Source organism: Rhipicephalus sanguineus, unplaced genomic scaffold (assembly GCF_013339695.2).
Source record: "Rhipicephalus sanguineus isolate Rsan-2018 unplaced genomic scaffold, BIME_Rsan_1.4 Seq618, whole genome shotgun sequence".
Lineage (NCBI taxonomy): Eukaryota > Metazoa > Arthropoda > Arachnida > Ixodida > Ixodidae > Rhipicephalus > Rhipicephalus sanguineus.
The window spans coordinates 31,892-50,111 of NW_023615635.1; the positions used below are offsets into that span (position 1 = coordinate 31,892).

At 46.7% G+C, this 18,220-nt stretch overlaps 1 pseudogene; it reads right to left on the bottom strand.

The window, feature by feature from the left end:
- The window catches only part of LOC119377921 (pumilio homolog 2-like), a 120,031-nt pseudogene that overhangs the window by 19,907 nt on the left and 81,904 nt on the right, over positions 1-18,220 (bottom strand).

Here is an 18,220-nt window from a genome sequence, read left to right on the forward strand (position 1 = left end):
TACTCAAGCAAAGTACAGCTCAACTGCAAAACGACAAACACAGATGTAAGGCCATTACTTGATACAATCTTTGCAAAAACACTCTTTCATTCAGCTTATAAATTTACCTTTTCCGTCTAAAACAGCGAGAAATGTGCACCACAACAAAACATGGCACAAGAGTGGAGAAATGTGGAAGATCAGTGAATAGAGGAAATTTATAGTGTCTTGTATATGCAGTGGCTTTTGTGTAATACTGGTTTACCGGGACGATAACAGCAGTATTTTATGAGGATTCATCTAGCCACAGGTATACACACTTCTTGTGTTCGACGAGCCTTAATCTAAATAAGAAAACACGACAGACTATGTCACCTTCGTTCCTTTCCCTTTTCGAGAAAGCGTGTTTACTAGGCTTGTGCGAATAGTGATTTGGTCGAAGCGAATTCGAATAGTTTATATCACATATTATAAAGAAAATTGAGCATATCTGTTATGACCCAACTTAAGGGGGGACGTGGCAATGGGAATGGTAAATTTCGTTAAAATGTTCAGTTTTTCAATTTATTTTTTTCTGCAATCCTCATACCATGTTTTACGTCATGGTGAAATTTAGACCAAAATAGGCAGTAGGAGTTGAAAAAAAGAAACATTTTACTAGTGTGCTGTTATCAAAAACGATGAGAAAATTGGGCTTTAGAAAATGAAAATCTGCTGTTTTCCCTTGACACAATGCCATCCTATTGGCGTCATCATAAAGAGGACAGATAGAGCTCAAGATAGCCACAAAGCTGCATTTCTCCAATGAAAAATAAAACCAGCTTCCTTCTGAGTTCCATTTTTTTTAGCTGTTAGCTCCATTTTCTTGGAGCTCCATTTTCTCAGCTTTCATTTTTTGAACAGTTGCTATCAGTCATCCCTGTGCCATTTCTCAACAAATAAAGATATAACCATTCTGTTTTCTGCACCTAGATCCTGAGACATTGGTGAGTGCCGTAAAGCTGTCCATATTTGTCTGCACGCCATACAGATTTTTATAATTGGCTTTGTCCTTGTGTGCCTGCGCAAGTATTTCAAAATGTTTTTGTAAAAGTTGTTAGTAAGACAATGAGTACAAGAAATGTCAAAAATTTTTTTGTGTGCTTATTTGAGTACTAAAAAATAAACCAATAGCTTTACGGCACAGAACGGGCCCTTGTGAATATGCTTATGCAAAAATTGTGACGAACTTATGTCTAATTCATTAATTAATTTTGGGATGACAATGAGAGAGTATCAAGTGTTGTAACTCAACAACTACAACAGATAGCTCAAAACCGACTTCAGTTATGATATCAGCACAACATATCACATCTGCATGCCAAATTTCATCACTTTATCTCCATAAATAACCAAGATAGTTTTCATTGCCACGTCCCCCCTTAATAAACAATTATATCGGGCCAGTTAGTATGGATCCATCTTGGTAGGAAGCGCACAACTTTTACAAAGGACACAAAACAAAGACAGAAGCGCTTGTGTCTCTTGTTTTGTGTCCTTTGTAAAAGTTGTGCGTTTCCTACCAAGATCCAACTAACCAGCGAAATATTTTTAAGGTTGAAAAAAATATGCATATTTCGTTCTTTTTGGTTCAAAGGGAAGTGGAAGCAACTTTGAGTAGTACAGTCAAACCCACTTATAACGATCCCACATATAACGATCTATCGGTTATAACGACCATATTTAGGTACACTTACGACTTTCCTATGCTAACCATTGAAGCTGCGTCCAGATATATCGAACATTTTTAAAAGCCTCCTACTTTTACAACGAACACTTCAAACACGGTCGCGGTAAAAATATGGCACTACGAAGCGAAAAAAAGTTTAAACATGCCTTCTAAAGCGTGACAGGGGCGCACGCTCGCGCGTGCCCCGCTCCAGTTTACCTGCGACTAAGATACCCTGATCGGCGAGCACCGCACGCAGATTTCGGACGCTGCGAGCGAGGTCGCTCACTTTCCAGGCATTTCTTCAGTGGTAGAATGGGAGTGAGGGGAAAAAAAAAAAAAAAAAAACTAGCAGCATGAAGCCTTGCGTCAGCTTCGCATGGTAACCTTTCCTGACCCCGTTCTCTGCAGCTGCGACTGCCAGGGATGAACCAAACAATGCCTTGGAACGCAAGAAGGCATAACCGCAATAACTTTCCATCGCAAAAAGGTTCACTGCGTCCCTAAACTCGTCGACCCACAATGTGCCGCGAAAAGTCGTCAGTCTTTTCGGTAATGGCAGAGACCAGTCGATCAGTGATTACGACTTCCGCGCGATTGCGGCGATGCCTTCGGGATAAGCATCAGAAAAGAGCGAAGGCGAGGTGGCGGCCGTCGATGAACGTGCCGACAACCTTATCACAGTCATCTGTAGATATCTGCTCGGCTGCGCGTGTGGCGCACGCCGTACACTGCGGATTGACGGCGGTAGCCATGCTGCCGTTCGCAAGTTCGCCGCCGCCGCGTCGTGCGAGACCGCTTTAAAGTGCGCGTCGCTTTGTAGAAACGAAAGTAGCTCGCTGTTGTTGAGCGGCGCAGGCACCGAGAAACGTCGATGCACTGACAGCGAGCGTATACTGCGTGTTTGACTAGGTGACAACTCAAGTGCGCCGCGCATCGTCGTGCAGGGCCGCGAGAGCATCGCGGAGACGTAGAGTGCGCGTTGCTTGAAAAATGCTTGTTTTCGCCGCATTGAACGAAGAGACTAGTCGCCGCACCCGTGCACAGTCTGGAGTGAAGCAAGCACGAAGAACGGACAAACGCGCGCATAAGGCATACAGCAAGCGGCCCGGCAGTAACTTTGCGACCAGAGTCGGCGACGCGCTGCACGCAACTAGCCAGGGATGATCGGCTCCACGTTGTGGTACTGCGCTTCGGTGAAACGGTGTCAGCTCATTGCAAAGGCGGTTAATTCACTAGTGAGCACACAGCAGGCGTCGCTTCACGACGCGAAAAGGCTTAGCTTGTCACTGAAGGGGTTGAGCACTTTAATAAAAGTGCACAAAGAAAAAAAAACTGCTTGGCCGCTAAGCGCACGTTTTTAAGGGCGAGTCCGTATACAACGAACTACTGATATAACGACCACTTTTCGCGACACTTTCGAGTTCGTTATAAACGGGTTCGACTGTAGCAGGATTTTACTTTTGGTAGAGTGCAAGTGATAACATGTAAAATAGTTACGTTGTCAAATTTAGTATACTTAGACCATATAAGCTTTTAAACTTAAAAAACGATGAATCGATGTGAGGGTCATTTCAAAATCCCGCATAATTAGGAGGATTTCTGCAGCCCCGTATTCTGCAATGTAAATTTGAGGGGATAATTTGAAGCGTGGTCAGTACCAGTCCAGTTAATTCGAAAACTTTGGGTGCCATGTGCCAATTCCCGATCCCCATTTAGCCACGAATCTGCAGAAACTATGGCCCTTAGGTGCCACAAGGCAATGCAATGTAGCGATACTAATAGGTGACAAGTGAAGCACCCCAGCCTCGCTGCTGTCAGCGCAAGAAAAAAAAACAAAAGGTGGTCTCGTGGTCAGCTGAAATGTGCGCCTACGGAAAAGACGTGCTTCACTGCAACGCAGCGGTGACACGGGGCGGCATGAAGCATGCGTCTTTAAACATCGCGCGTCATGATTTACCCATTCTTTCTGGGAAATAGAGAAATTAATAAATGACGGTCTGACGGAATTCGCAATGTATGCGAACCTCTGATTGGCGGTTGGTCCAGCAATTCGCGCACTTGCATTGATGGCAGAGTACTTGCCTGCAACGCCTACTTCGAAAACTTCAGTGATGATCACCTTTTCCACCCAGAACACATCGCGAATTCCGTCACACTTGTCATTATTAAATTCTTTATTTACCAGAAGGAATGGGCGAATGGGCACATCATGATGCGCTGGCACTGCGAGGAGCAGGTGACATGCTGCCTGCGTGTCACCACTGTGTTGCAGTGAAGCACGTCTTTTTTTTTTTTCCCCGCAGGTGCGCATTTCAGTTGACCACGAGACTGTCCCCCCCCCCCTTTTTTTCTTGCGCTGGCAGCAGCGAGGCCCGCCGTTTCCCCGGTTTAGCGGCAAAATTGGGACCGGATATTGCTGGAAAACATAACCCTTGTAGCCGCAATCTAGCAGGCACAGCAAACAACCACCTCTGATTACTTCCAGTAATTCAAAGTTCGTTGCATCCCGCTTTTTGTATGTTTGGTTAATTCGAAAACCCGTTTAACTAGATTTTTCAGTCACAGTGACTTTGAATTAACGAGGTTTTACTGTATGTTCATTTAACCTTGAAGTGGGGCTTCGCGGCAGTGCAGATTTCGCCTGGAAAGGTGTCTTCACGGTAGGTATAGCATACCTCCACTGCAGTGAAACCACCTTTACAGGGGGTTACATGCAGTTTATATGTGTCTATTCGTTCATTTCGAATACTTCGAAATTTCCTAGAATTTAAATTCGTTTCGAAGCGAATTCGAATACTGTAATATTCGTTCGGATATTTGAAGTGCTCGCATATTCGCACAAGCCTAGTGTTTACACCTGCTGGTCAGGTGAGATGGACTCAAGGGCCTTCTGAATGACACGGCAGCCGTACATCTGCAAGGCCAGGGCAGCACATGCCCTTTGACCTTCAGCGCCAGAGCCTGCTTCTGCTCTGCACTGCCGAACTCAAAGAACTTTTGTATCACATAGTTTCCAAACACGTCTGTCATCAGGTTGTAGGCGGCTCCGAGGATCTCCGAGAACACCAACTGCTTCTCCGCCAGTGTTGCTCGTTCGAGCTTTTGCTGAATGAACCTGCAAATGAAGAAGTTACAATTATTGCAGGTTTATACGTGTAAGGCACTTATCAGGTACACCTGGGGCTCAATGTTGTACACGTTCTGTGATAGAACGCCCTATCGCGCCGCACGGGATTGGCCGAGGCTTGTCTGACAGGCAGACGTGAGAACAGCAACCAGAAATGGCAGTACCATCAATCATTTTGTTGTCCGCTAGGCAAAGAATGGGCACAAAATGGACAGACACACCGTTCCGCCCAATGGAATGGATATAGAATGCTCTCCGATACTTGAATTGGATCGAAATGTAAATGCTGGGCCGGAGAATCGAATTCGGATGCATTTGCCTGGTTTTACTCTGTTTGCGAAGATGGCAACCAGCCATGCAGTGGTCACACAAAAAGAACATCGTACACAAATAATTCAAATCTGCTTGCTATATTGTGTGCTCCAAACACTTGGCTTCATGCTGCAATAAGAATTGTTCTATCTGATAGCCACAGATGTATAGCAGTAAATGTCTAGCTGGGTGTGCGAAATTAGTATTTTGACATTTCATTGTGGAGAGTTACAAATGTGTGTGCACACGCACACTCGCGAAAAATTGGTTGGATACTATTAGTAGACTCAAGGCAGTAGAATGCAAGCGCGGCATCATTGAATATGTTTTTTAGAGTCAACATAGGCCAAAAAATCAGGTGCCCTATGTTTTTAAACTGATGTTACAGCTGAAACATTAACATTAGAGACAGGAAACTTAGCAGATAAGGATAGTAATATATTTAGATTATATTAACAAAATTGATTTTTTTTTTTTATATATCTAAAGACCCATGTCACTTTTGGATACACCTTGATCATGTCCGCTTCAAGGGCCGTTAACTTGACAAGCTCGGCCTACACAGACCTGCTTGGGAACACTGCAAGCTTGTTATCGAGATAGGGATATTTTTTTCATTTTCGGCACGTAGAAACTTTACCTGGTCGACATACAGTTGAAGATTTCCTTCCTTTATTTGCACCACTCACGGGTACAGGTTTCGGGCATGACGTAGCTGTCCTCAGCGTGTGAAACAACTTTCTTTTGATATGAGCTTTCATGATGAAAGGGGCACGTCACCATTTCCACTTTGCTGTGAACAAATCTGATGCAGATGGGCCGTAATCGAGCATGAAGCGAATGCGTTCAAGCTTCATTTTGTGATGTCACTACATCAGCCAGTGACGGTTGCTATTGCTAATGCCGTGAACATGCTTTTGGTTTCGTACTCAATTCGTTTTCTGAAACGTGCTTTCTAGGCTTGTGTGAATAGTAAATTTTAGGTTTGAAGTGAATAGTGATTTGGACGAATAATTTCAAACAGTTTATATCACATATCATAAGGAAAAATGAGCATATTTGTCATGAACCAACTAACCTGCACAATATTTTTACAATTGAACAAGGCATGTGCAAATGTCACTCTTCCTGGTTTAAAGGGAAGTGGAAGAAACTTTGATTAGTAGCAGGATTTGACTTTCGGTGGAATGCAAGTGATAACCCGTAAAATATGTTACGTTTCAAAATTTACTACACTTAGAGCATATAAGCCGGTATAACAAGCTTTTCTATTCGTTCATTTCGAATTCAGTCAAACCTGGATATAACGAAATGGACTAATTCCCGAAAGAGTTCATTAAAACAACTGTTTGTTATATCCAGTTTCAGCACGAAAATTCGGAAAATAAACACACAATTAAACACAAGGGGAACTGGAGGCAGAGCTCACAGGCTTTGCGCAGGCCATGCACGACGCAGACGCTTCGCGCTCTCGTCGGCGGGGTAACCGCAGAAAATGAATGCGGGTCCTGCTCGTGCCAAAATTCGCGACAAAATCCCTAAGTTGTTGGCGCCTTCGTTATATCAAGGGTGTCTACCGCAGGCTGCCACTTTGTTGCATAGAGGTCGCAAATACATGTGCTTCTATGGAGTAACGGTGGGGAATTGAAAAAGTCCGTAATATCGAGGAATTCGTTGTATCGAGGTTCATATAGGCAGGTTTAAGGGGGGAGGCTACTTTCGGATACCAACTTTTTTGTTTATTGAGTTATCTTAAGGGGGGACGTGGGGATCGTTTGTAACTTTTTAGTTTCTTGTTCTAGGTTGATGAAATTTGGTATACACACTAGAAATCACATTAAAGAGATAAATGTAATTTTCGTAAATATATCTTTGTTAGTTTCATTTTATAAAAAATCTCAAGTTTCTCGTTCGTGGAAAGCCTGGCACAGTGATGAAACATGCTAAGGTGTTGGAATAACTTTGTAGGGTGCTTACATATTGCTTGTACTCGAACACAGTGCCAGATTTTTTTTTTACTGCCCTAAAAAATTTTTGCTGGGCATTACTTGCATATGAATGTGCTTCAGCAAGTCGTGTCATTCGGTAATTGTGAAATTAAAATAAATGGAAGTCTAAACTAAAATTTTAAGACTGTCATGAAGTATGGCACAGTCTATGAATGAGAATAAAACAAACGGAATGAAAATCGGTACAGCCATAGTCGTGCAATGCTTCCACGAGCAGGGTGGTTGACAAAAAAACACATCTGAGAAAATGGCTTTGAAGTTTTGGAAACGTTGCACCTTTATTAAAAAGCCCAGGGCTATAGTATTTGGCATCATTGCCAAGACACATCTTTGGATCTCTGTCCCTTGGTCGGTTCACTTTTTCGTGCTCTTTTGAGACGCAGGCGGTCTTTTTCTTGAGCCCTCTGGAGGGCAATGGCACCAGGACATACACCCAGTGCGGCACAGCTTTCTGAGTACATCCGTACGCATCCTGAATTGTACTTTAATATTGCCTCATTTACCGCTGTCTCGACAGCAAAAAGTGAGGCATGTTGGTCCTTGGATAGAAGTGACCAAATCACAGAATGCAAGCTTTCAGCTGCATTCTGTTTTGCCCCCTTTACACCGCTCAAGCAGCTGTGTATCTGCAAGGCGTTCATACACAGGCAACAGGGCTTGGGCAACTCTGCCTGAAATCTTGTACTTGGGGGTGGTGCGCACCTCCTTTTGCCTCTGCGACTCTGTGCGTACACCAGCTCGTAGGGCCAGGGGGGCATAGCTCATGGTGGGGACTTCATCGGTGGACGTGACAGATAGTATTTCGCCATCACGGCCTTGTGCATTGCAGCAACATCGTTGCTGTTGTTGCGGAGGGCTTGTCCATAGTAGTTCGAGCCTCTTGATGAGGTCTTGTGTAAGGCCTCCTTTTCCGCCAAGTGGCCCCCCTTTTCTTGCTTTGGTGACAAGAGAGAGGAGCGCAGTCCCCATCCTCTTCTTCACATGGTTTTACAATCTTCCTTAGTTATTTGGATAAAACCATATGGTTGCTCCTCAGTCAACGCCTGAAAAACTCTGCTGTCTCCATCACAAACCACACTGCAGTACCTTAGACCATTCTTGGTCAATGACGGCCAAAAGCTGCAGTGCGCCTCCACCTCCATGCGACCAGTCCAACATCTGTGTTTTTTGGCACTGATGGTGCTGCCTCCACTGGGGATACGCAGGGTCATTCTCTGCCGGTCCCAGACGGCACCCGAGGCAGAAATTCGAGAGGATAACTCTGTCGACAAGCCCCGTATGGAATTCTGTTATGCACCCTACTCCAATATGCGACTGATGACCACGCGTCATCCAGGTGCCGTCGAAGCAACAGTAACATTTTTAGAAAAACCAGTGTCCATCTCTGTATACTCTTTTCACAGCAACAACCGCATCTGCAAATACCTTGTCTGAAGCCACTTCAGCTGCAGGCTTGAACAACTGTTTGAAATGGCCTTGGTAGGTCTTGTGATGCAAGCCTCGGTGAGAAACGTTCATGGTGGCCCACAAGTCATTTAGAGCAGTTTGCCCCTTCCCAATGGTTTTTACTGCTTGCATTGAGCGAATGTTGACGTCAAACACTCTGGAGTCGTCCTTCCTTTGAGAGGACCAGTGGGAGGATATGCTGCCGCAAGCACTGCACGACAGCACCATTTTCACTGCAAGACCCAGCCTAGTTTCATAATTCACGCCCACAGATTTCTTTCGGCATTTCGGGCACAGTGTGTCAGCGCGCATTGCGTGATGTGGTAGCAGCTTGCATTAGAATAAATTCATCCTCGGGTGTCCCAGAAGTGTCATCTTCACATTGCTGGCCCACCAGAGACAGCTTCCGCCGAGTAGCGGACACCGCGCGGAGAGATTCGCTAATGCGTGACGCTTGCGCCTCCACGGTTCCCGCTGGCACATAACGAGTCTCCAAGCGCGCCTGAATGGTGCGATGCTCAGTTGACGACGTTGCGTAACTTGTAGATGCAGTGGCACACGATGAATCGTCGAAGCTCATCGACGTTCGGGGATCGCTCGTAGGGCGCACTTCCGAAGGCTTTGCCGGCGACGGCGACCTTTGATCCGAGCGGCAGTCGGCGATTTCATCTCGGCGCTCGGCTGGCGGCTTTGAGCAATTTGTCGAAGCATTCGCACACGGTGAATCGTCGTTCACGTCGAAGCTTGTCGACGGTCGAGGATCGCTCGTAGATAACGGGCTCACTTCCGCAGACTTTGACGGCGCCCTTTCGTCCGAACGGCAGACGGCGATTTTATCTCGCCTGGGCGAGCGAGCGCCTTCGTGTCGAACGTCCGGGGTCGGTACACGCGGAAGCATTGATGCGTCCTCCTTGAACGTGTTGCGTGATTATCACCACACAACAGCGTTGTCGATATTGTCACAATAGATTCACCGCTGGGTTCTTGGGGGTAGTGTGGTGCGTGGCAGCTTGGCGTGTTTTCCACATGCTCCATTGATGCCAGTGCAGTTGTCGGAGATTCCGCTAACCGCCGTCTCTTTTTCGCCGTAGGAGGCTTCCGCTTTCGTTTTCCAAACGCGTGAGTCGTTGCGAACTTCTTCTTGAACGAGCGAGATTCCATAACTGCGTGAGTGAACAAGTGCTAAAAGCGTGCGCGAAACGTGGTTTGTGATGCAGACGACTGCTGCGGCTACTCTTCTCTTGGTGTGACAGCGGCCAATGGGGAGCCTCCTTGCAGCGCGCCTGCCAATCGGAGGCCCGCTTTCACAAAATGGCGCTTCGAGTGCCCGTATGACCATGTGCTCCTTTTTTTGCTTTTTGTGGGTTTTCTCCTCGCCGGTGACGTTTGAAACGCGTGAAAGCGGGAAGGCGAAGCATCGACGGTCCGAAGCCTACCAAGATGGCGGCGATCGGTGGCGCGAAAGACGAACAATTGCTTCGCGAACATCGGTGTTTTTCGCGATTTTGAGCTGCTTTTTCGCCGAACGCGCTGACAAACTTATTTTTTTCGAGCATTTAGAGTAGGTTTTCAGAGAATAGTTTTGGTACAGCATAGAATAGGCATTGCAGATGCCGAATTGCGTAATTTCTGAAAATCGATTTTTTACGAGGTTTTCGCGATCCGATCCCCGCGTCCCCCCTTAATGAAATTTTCAGGATAGACTCATAGCAAAAGCATTAGAAGAATTACAAAATTTCACGAAGTTATGTTCACTGGTTCTCAAGTTACGGCAGTATGGCAGTATGTAGAGCTATGTGCGGAGTTGACCGATGACGAAATCATTCATCAAGTTACGGAGGATTCCGATGACTCCGACACCGAGAACGAAGAGCCAGCTCCTACACAGCCAACGAGCTCGGAGTTGACGCGAGCACTGATGACACTGTCATTGGTGTACAGCGGAACATGACGTTGACTCTGAAATTGAGGGCATAATCGCGGGCAAGCGGACCGTGCAAAAGAAAATAAGCGATTTCTTGCGCCCAAGTGCTGACCTATGAAATAGTGCCGGCCACGTCGTATCTTTTTTTTTTATAAACGGCTCTTTTCAGAGCCACCTAAACGGCATTGGCTGAATTGCTATGGGAATCTTGTACTCCGGCTGTGACCCTCTCCGTCAGCGAAAAATACCTACCAAAAAGGTGAATTTTACGTGCATTCGTTTTTCCGGACTGCCCGATTTTCCAGACGTTTTCGCGGTCCCTTGAGGGTCCGGGAAATCGGACGTCGACTGTAGAGAGACAGCAGTAACACATTCTTTGACCAAGCCCTACCTGGAGCCATGCTGGTCTTGGGAGAACTCAACTATGTTTGGCCAGGTCTCTGAGTTGAAGGTTAGGGTAGCGGTTATTTCGGAAGTCCTCTAAGAGGCGGCTGCGGCCAGGGGGCTTCTCCAGGCTCGAGCTGCAACAACAAATAGCAACATCATGTTCTATCAAGCTGTCTTCACAGAGGAATGCTTACTGATCAGTTGATACTGCACCAGTGAGGAAAGCACTATTAAAAACGGTACACCAAAAGACAGAAATAGACCGCACCACCCCCCTTAGTTTTCTCACGCTGCGTATGGCAGCAGGGAAAACGTAGCATCCAAAAGTGTAAAAAATACTACAGTTGACCCCGATTTCCCAGACGCCCGAAATTCCGGACATGCCTGATTTCCCGGACTCATCTGTGGCACTGTCAAGTTCCCCGTAGAGTCAATGTATTAAAAAGTCCGAAATTCCGGACGCTTATAGCCTTCGCCATCCGATTTCCCGGACTTTTTACTGTTAACCGCCGACCCAAAGTCACCACCGACGCCGCCATTTTGGTTGTTTTCATTTTCATATCCATGAACCCACCATACTCGCATCAGCAGCAACACCGCACTACGCCGCACCGCGGCGCGGCTGCCGTAACCTCGAAACCGCACCACCGCACGTGTCAATCCGTTGCCAGCCGTAGCTTAGCCAAACCAAACCTTACTGTGTTCGTTGACGTCTTGTTTTGTCAGCTGTGCCAGCTCTGCGGTCGTGTCTGCGGTTGATCGTTTGCTGCTGCGCGCTACCTTCAGTGATCACGTTTCCCGACCTTCAGCATCCACCGAGTTCCTAGCTGTTTCGTGCTGCGCTTTTCGTCGAGCGGATTCGCCGTTTACAGCAATGGCACCGACCGCTCCTTCGGCTTCGTCCGCGGACCGCGCCTTCGAAGCGCACAAAGCCACCTCGTAGGCTCACGATGACGAACTGCCATCCGTGGACGTTGCCTTCGACGATCTGCGCGCTGGCGGCGTGTTGATTCCAGCCGAGAACCTTTGAGGGCTTCGCCGACGCTGACAAAGACCTCGAGCTATGTGCGGAGTTGACCGATGACGAAATCATTCATCAAGTTACGGAGGATTCCGATGACTCCGACACCGAGAACGAAGAGCCAGCTCCTACACAGCCAACGAACACGGAGTTGACGCGAGCACTGATGACACTGTCATTGGTGTACAGCGGCAACATGACGTTGACTGAAATTGAGGCAGACATAATCGCGGGCAAGCGGACCGTGCAAAAGAAAATAAGCGACTTCTTTGCGCCCAAGTGCTGACCTATGAGGTAGTGCCGGCCACATTGTATTTTTTTTTGTATAAACGGCTCTTTTCAGAGCCACCTAAACAATGCATTGGCTGAATTGCTATGGGAATCTTGTACTCCGGCTGTGACCCTCTCCGTCAGCGAAAAATACCTACCAAAAATGTGCGTTTTCACGTGCATTTGTTTTTCCGGACGTTTTCGCGGTCCCTTGAGGGTCCGGGAAACCGGACGTCGACTGTATGTCGAGAGTCCACTGTATTGAGCGCTGTACCACTGATCAAAGGGACGCCCATTAGTTCGAACTCAGGTTAATTTGAATAGATTTGTGACCCCTTCAGATTTGATATATCTAACATCAACTGTACCCAGCGTGCATAATTGTGCTTTATTGTGACCACCGAGTTAAGGGGGACGTGGCTTTCGATACCAACTTTCTTATTTCTTCATGGATTTTGATGAAAATAGGCACACTTATTTAAAATGTTTTTTAATGCTACTGTAGAAATTTCATGAATATATCTTAACTTTTTGATGTACAATATATTTCACCTTCTGCTCTTGTTCCGAGTCTGACTCGCTCAAAAAATGCGATAGGAAACTCAAAGTGCCATGCATTCTAAGATGTCCGATTGCGGGCATGACATTCTTAGATTTTTTTTATTTGCAACAAAATTTTTTTCGTTTTCATTTTTCATGAGGTGACTGTGCAACAGGCATCGAGGCTTTGTGCAACTTGTCAAATAGCTAATTATCAAAGGCCATATTGAAAAAGCAAGAATGTCACGCCCTGAACTGTGCTTCAAGGAATATGGAACAAAAAACTGAACTGAAATAGACTCAGCGGTCACTGAGAAATCAGCGGAACAAGCGAAGCTGGAAGCAAGAAAAGTTGTTTTGAGAAAACGGCTTTTAAGGGGGGACGCGGGTCTTAGAATAGTAAAAAATGGACAGAAAATCAGTTTTGAGAAAAACGCATTTTAGGCATGTTTGCACCCTAAGCAGCTGCCCTCAAAATATTATCGCCGATTTCGCACGGGAAACGGGTTAAAACTTATTTTTAAAACGCCACGGGAGCCGCAAAATGCATCTCAACAGACAAAATTTGTTCAAACTTCCCGCGCGCGCCGCGGGGGCAGCAGCTGGCTGATCGCCGCCATCTTTGGCTTGTTTTGAAGCTGTTTTCTTTGTGTACATTTTGCGGCGTTTCACAATGGCGTAGCTGCACAACAAACGGCCGCTATCGGCGCTTTTCCGAAGGTGGTTGTAGAACGCTCATTGGCCAGAGCGCGCGCGCGCGAGGCGAGCCCCTTCTCTCACGCCTCCCATGGCTGGCGCAACCCGAGGCGGCATTTGTTTTTGTATTTTTGTTCTGCGCTCATGACTGCCGTGTTGCCGGTGTCGTGTGCTCGTGTGTTGTTACAAGTGCCATCTTCCTCTGCTTACACTCGCCTTCGTGCGGCCCACCGACACACAGTTACCTTATTTTGTGCTGGCACATCCGGAGATTCCCGTGTAAAGAAGACGCGCCAAGCGTACAGGGCGCGATGCCGAAACTACTTGTCGCTACCGGAGCGTCGAGTCTACGAGAACCGCCCGGTTCCCTCCCCTTGGTCAAGCTGCAGCCATCGGATCATTAGGCAACGCTTCAGTGGCATTCGAAACGCGTTCGTATGGCATACTATGCGGGACTGCCGAGTGCGCGGGAAATACAGCGACGGGAGGAGTGCTTGGCATCGCAGCGCGCAACGAAGCAGCGGAAGTTCAAGCCGTTGGATGTTGGTGAACCGCAGCAAGGAAAATGGCACAGAATTTATCCGCGGGACTTATCGTGATAAAAACATTCATGGGCTTGTGCTTCGTTCCGAGTTCGGCTCAAGCAGTGACCTTTTTCAAGGCAGAGGGTATAGGCTGCTTTCAAAGCCTGTGCTTCATTATCATAGGTGCGACTCGCGCGAGAAGCGTTTCTCGTAGAAGGTAGCTGGTGATAGTGGTGCTAAGATAATTAATGTCATTTGAAGTGAAATGCATTAAATTAGGGCCACAAATACTGTCGACAAGGGTGCAACGGTAGTCGCTTCAACCACGACCTGACAGAGCAACACCGAAATTGCAGAGACACCGTGTTACACTTTGGGAAATTGATTTGTGCTCCACAGCCTTGAGAAGGTTAAAAACTGACATTGGAAGTTGCAAAAGGAGCACTTATACAGTAGTGGCACCAAGCACAGACTTTCAATATTACACAAACCAGCAGGGGACCCGAGTACAGCCCTTGCCTGCTGTTGAGCCAAGTGCTATTGCTGGAGAATAAAACTGATTTTTGGTTTAATAAATAACCCACGTGCTTTTTAGACTTAATCTCTCTGTCTATTTTATTTGCCTGTTGCAAAGCCACATTCATAGAAAAATTTTGTATTTCGTTAGCTTGCAAGGAATTGGTACAGGCCTATGAATTGCTAAAGGTGGAGTTTATCACTCTGGTACTGGGTGCACAATGTGGCTTTATAAGAAGATTTTGCCAGTACATTGGCAGGTCATGGTCACATATTTGGTATGGCTGTTCTCGTGAAGAAGAAACCTATCAAATGATATAACCACTAGTGCTGTGGCTGCACTTCCACAAAATTTACAGTTGTCTGAAACTTCAAATGCGTTTTTCTCAGTTTGATATTTTTGCTCAACGCACTCAGCCTTACGGGGCTTTTTTCCATGTTGTTGCTGAGTAAAAATGACAAATTTGGTATCATTTCACTCGTATTGAAATGATCTGGGGGGTGATGCTATTTGCATTACTCTAGCACCATTTTACAAATTTTAATTAAAGATACTAATGAGAGTGAACCAGAAAAAATAACCACCAGTGAATGTTCATTTGTTTTCTGATCTTCACAGTGCTCTCAAGGGAATAAAAATAGCATCACCCCTACAGCATGATCTGGGCATTGGCTCCATGCACTTACATATTGGTTTTAGTAGGTCGAAATTGCCTAAAAGTCCCGTAAGAAGCAGGCACTAATTATTTTTCGAACCTCGAGATCTTTTGAACTAGTGCAGCTATTAAAAAACTAATTACAGATTTGAAATCAGCATAAAAAACTGGTCAAGACAGTGAAGTTAAGTTCATATTGACTCAAAAATAAAGAAAAAAATATTAGGACCCACGCCCCCCTTAAAGTTGTACCAACGATATTACTTCATCAAAAGGCCCTGGGGTCGTAATCTTTTGAGTCCTTCGTAATGTGCAGTTTCTTGAGTGCCCTGTCTTTAGTTTGAGGTGCCTTGCTTCTCTAAAACAGAAGAAGATTGTGATCTTTGGTGTGTTTTATAACGTTGGACCTCCTGCACATGTGGCCTTTCATCTGTTGTGCCTTTGTTTTCTTTCTTTTTTCTTAAAATCCTTTTCTGATATACAAAGAACATGTAGCATGGATCTTATTTAAACGAAGTTATGAAGTGGTGTAATAAACATGACAAAAAACAAGATACAGTCGACGTCCGATTTCCCGGACGCCCGAAGCTCCGGACATGCCTGATTTCCCGGACTCATCTGTGGCACCGTCAAGTTCCCCATAGAGTCAATGTATTAAAAAGTTCGAAATTCCGGACGCTTATAGCCTTCGCCATCCGATTTCCCGGTCTTTTTACTGTTAACCGCCGACCCTAAGTCACCACCGAAGCCGCCATTTTGGCTGTTTTATATCCTCGAACCCACCATACTCGCATCGCGGGTGTGGCCAACAGCACCGCCGCACCGCGCCGCGGCTGCCGTAACCTCGAAACCGCACGTGTCAATCCGTTGCCAGCCGTAGCTTACCCAAGCCAAACCTCACTGTGTTCGTTCACGTGTTGTTCTGTCAGCTCTGCGGTCGTGTCTGCGGTTGATCGTTTGCTGCTGCGCGCTATCTTCAGTGATCACGTTTCCCGACCTTCAGCATCCACTGAGTCCTTAGCTGTTTCGTGCTGCGCTTTTCGTCGAGCGGATTTTTCGTCGAGCGTCGAGCTGTTGACTCAGGTCTGCCGTCGGCATTCTAGCGGAATCGTGGAAGGCGGTTACGCAAGAGACTGCGGAACTGTTTCACCACGCGGGCTTCACACTCGACGCCGAGACGGCCGTCTCGCCCTAAGTGGACAAAGGTGTGACGAACTGCCATCGCGGACGTTGCCTTCGACGATCTGCACGCTGCCGGCGTGTCGATTCTAGCCGGGATAACCTTTGAGGGATTCGCCGACGCTGACATAGACCTCGAGCTATGTGCGGGGTTGACCGATGACGAAGTCATTCGTCAAGTTACGGAAGATTCCGACGACTCCGACACCAAGAACGAAGAGCCAGCTCCTACGCAGCCAGCGAGCTCGGAGTTGACGCGAGCACTGATGACACTGTCATCGGTGTACAGCGGCAACATGACATTGACTGAAATTGAGGCAGACATGATCGCGGGCAAGCGGAACGCCGTGCAAAAGAAAATAGGCGACTTCTTTGCGCCCAGTAGTGCTGACCAGGTAGCGCCGGCCACGTCGTCTTTCTTTTTTATAAACGGCTCTTTTCAGAGCCACCTAATCGATGCATTGGCTGAATTGCAATGGGAATCTTGTACTACGGCCGTGACACTCTCCGTCAGCGAAAAATACCTACCAAAAAGGTGCGTTTTCATGTGCATTCGTTTTTCCGGACTTCCCGATTTTCCGGACGTTTTCGCGGTCCCTTGAGGGTCCGGGAAATCGGACGTCGACTGTATTATAATGCAAGTAGGTCATGTACTATGATGATTTGCCGGCTTTCTTGTATTCATGCTATCACTAACATAACAGTCTTGATTGCAACTGATCATTGAATCATTTTTATAGGATACTAAGAGTGGCTCTCATCATGACAACCTATCCCTTCTCCTAAATAACAGGCAGTTATGGCATTGGTGGAATAGAAATTCCTTAGCAGTTTATTCAAGACGCGAATTGGGCAGATGTAAACTCATCTCCCTGCTTCACTCAAGCTTATTTGTAAACCTCGACTGTGATGCGTTTCATCATTCACAGATTGCGGACACGGTTACCTGCGAGGCTTTTATTTTAACGCGATAGCGTTAGAGAGCTCGTGTCGCAGAAATTCCGGTGTCGGCGTCGGCACCGTGGTTGTGAGCGAAAAATCATCCGTGAGTGAAAAATCGAGAAAGTAGCAAATACAATAAACGACAAAATCTTCCGTTTCAATGAGGATCGAACCAGGGCGTTCGCGTGGCAAGCAGGTGCTTACCACAAAGCCACGATGTTACTTGCAGCTCCTTCGGAAAAAAAAACACTAATAAATGTCATGTAGTGAAAGGAGAGTCAACGCATTTTGTTCGGCAGGTGTCACGACGAAAACGAGCCCATACGGCGATGTGTAAGCGCAATCGCGAGGCCATCAAACTACATCGAAAAAGGCCGGGATAGTGCAGCCATCGCAGCTGAATACACACACGAACTTTCAAACAGCTCTAAAAATGGAAAACTATGTCCACTAGCGGAAAACATATCAAGCCAACGCAGCAAACGCTAGATAATGTGCTGCCATCTGTGAGGCATTGTGAGAAATATGCCTAGACTTTTCATGGCATCCGAGGGGGGGCACGCGGCGTATATCTTGGAGGCCATGCGACTCTTGCTTTAGATCGAAAGCCTGTAGAATTCGTGTGCGTGTGTGTAACAATACAATTAATAAGTATGCACTTAGTGGTTGAAGCGCGCACTGGGGGCCGGATTTCGCTATCGCGTTCAACTTTAAAGGCGAAGCTTAAGGGTTCCCCAATTTTTTTTTTCAGATGATTCATGAGAGCTTGCGGCGATACGCACGGCTCCAAGCGCGCCTAAATTGCATCAATAGCGCTTTATTTCACCTTGAAGTGCTCGGCCGCGGATTCCGGGAAGTTGGCACGCGATGTGCTGGGTGGCGACATTCATTGACGATGCGCAATATCCCTAGGTGCGGCGGCGAAAAATCGGCGTGCAACGTGTTTGGGCTCGCATTTCGGGACGCCGACGCGTAGCCGCT